We start from the raw sequence: 2,569 nt of genomic DNA, 5'->3' as shown, positions 1-2,569 counted from the left end.
CTAGATTCGACCTTAGTTGCCTCCCACCACTTTCCCTTTCCATGTTGGTCACACTTAGACTTTCCTTCTAGTCCTTAGATACTGGGTTCCTTTCTGACTTTGGGACCTTTGAAACTGTCTCTCCCTTGGCCTGGAAAGCTTTTCAAGTAGCTTCCAGGCCGAGGAAGCAGAATAGCTCCAAACATAGCAATTGACTATCAGCAAGGAAGACTAGTGTAGCTTCTCCAATACTCTGCGCTCTTCGTGTCGATCGGAGTAAAGGAATGCATGGACTGTCTTTTAGATGTGGCGTCTCCAAGAAAAAGAGAGATCGGAGAAAATGATGAGAAAACGAAGATGGGTCCAGAAAGCAAGGAGCGTGTTCTTCCCCCACACCCGTCTCACTTCCTGTACCAAGAGCAGGTTCTCCACAGTTTAGGAAGGAGACAAATTTAAGCTTATGTGCTTTTTATTTCTTACTGCATGTACCCTGGTGTTTTGCCTGCATGTGTGAGGGAGTCAGATTCCCCTGGGACAGGGGTTACAGACAGTTGTGAGCTGCCATGTGGGTACTGAGAATTGAACTGGGGTCCTCTGGAAGGGCAGCCAGTGCTCTTAGATGCTTGAGCCATCTCTCCAACCCCAGATTACATGCTTTTTAAATCCAGGTTGAGGCACCAATATTGCAGCAAGACCCAAAGGTAGAAATTAAGGAGGTGAAGAGAGCTACGGGTGTGGAAGTAGGCTCACCCTTACATAGCTCACTCCGGAAAAGTGGCATGTTGTATCGTTAGATCAAGGGAGCCACACAACAGTGCATGCAGACAGTCTCTGCAGATAGGCAAGTCAGGGCTGCAGAGCCACCACACATAAAGCTACGCAACCTACACCCCAGTTATGTGGAGAAACCCAAGGAATGGGATGGAAATGGAGGGGGTACCGTTGCTGGTTGCCTAGATTGTGAGAGACAGTGACACGTGTTTTACATGTCCCTAGTGGGTTCCCTTGACCAGTGACATCATAGTGGTAGCCATGGTCGGGACATGTAGGCCAGAGGAATTTTTTTCTCCACTCCTCAGAGGTCCTGATGTCACCAGCACACAAATGACAACAGACCTGTCCTGTAACGTGCCAAATAGAAATATAATTAGTAGGAAATGCATCTTATTTTCTTAACGTTTTATCCATCTTCTCACTTTGAGTGTTTCTTCGGGTCAAGACCAGTGCTTATTATGATGATGGACATGAGTCAAGGTGACAGGGTTACGTACAATACACGAGAGTCACTGGTATCTTAAGTCAGGTTCCAGAAAGGCACCTCTCTCTACCCGGCTATGAGACGAGAGGCAAAGTTCAGCCTCTGCTTCCTAGGAACACAAGCCACACACCAGCTCCAAACCCGGACCTACATCAGTAACTCCAGAGACTGGGCCACCTGCACCAGAAATTATGCTTTGTCAGAACCCCTGCAGCCATCAGGGGTAGGGTTTCTATTCTATGCTCTCTGTGGAAGTTGGGCCTGGCTACGGTCAGTAGTATTACCACCGTTTATGGTACTGGCACCATTTACTTTAGGAACTAGCTGTAGGGAAACAGTATTAGGAAGAGCTTGGAAGAAGTTCTGAGTCATGGGGCTAACAGCTCCACCAGATGAGCCTAACTATATAAGCCCAAGCATGAAGCCAGACAGCAGGAAGAAGGCTGGAAGTGGGGGTCACCTCTGAATGGGGCAGATACTTAGAACACTCTTGAACTAAGGTTTTCCAGGAGTACCTGTTGGCAAAAATGAATAAGAGGGATTAAGTCAGTTGGGACTTCCTGTCAGTGCAGAGACAGGACAGAGAGCTTAGTGACTAAGCAATGGGGGTCAGTTCAAAACCTACTCAGGGCAGCAACCGCTTTTATCTTTTTCCGTGTTGGGACCCAGGCCGCTGGGATTGGGGCTACTTCTCTCAAAAAGGGTGTGCTCTGGCTGGCACCTCTGTGTTAAAGGACCATCAGGTTGTTCCTGATGAACTGTGTATGTCATGTAAAGACAATAGAGTGGTCAGGAGACTAGGAATCACTTTGTAGCCAGAAAAAGAAAAATGAAATGGCTTCTCAGAGGAATAGAGGTAAGAAATGGTAAGTTCCCTGGGCTTTGTAGCTTTTATTTTGGGCTTGAAGTCTTGTAGGAGCACTATTTTGGCAACCTGAGCCATCCCTTAGGTCTTTTGATTTTACTTTACTTCTTCACCCTTCTCCTTGCCTCCTTTGAGTCTGTGGCCTCTGCTGTATCCCCCAGAGTTAACCTTCATTCTTTAGATGTTTAGAAAGATGTCTAATTTTGTCTTCATAGTCCCATTGTCTATTAGGCATCCTGAAAACATCAGGAGCTCAGAGTTGTGAGTCACAGTGTCTGCAGCCACTGAGTTAATGACATGGATGAAAGACTGATGACCTTTAGCAGAGCTAAAGTGATGATGGCTGAGTGGTTAAAAACACCAACTGCTCTTCAAGAGACCTGGGTTCAATTCCCAGCACCCACTGGCAGCTCACAACTGTCTGTAACTCCTGTTTCTCCCACATATACATGCAGGCAAAACACCAA

Source organism: Micromys minutus, assembly GCF_963924665.1.
Source record: "Micromys minutus genome assembly, chromosome: 8".
NCBI lineage: Eukaryota > Metazoa > Chordata > Mammalia > Rodentia > Muridae > Micromys > Micromys minutus.
Note: the sequence above shows the minus strand (reverse complement) of the source record.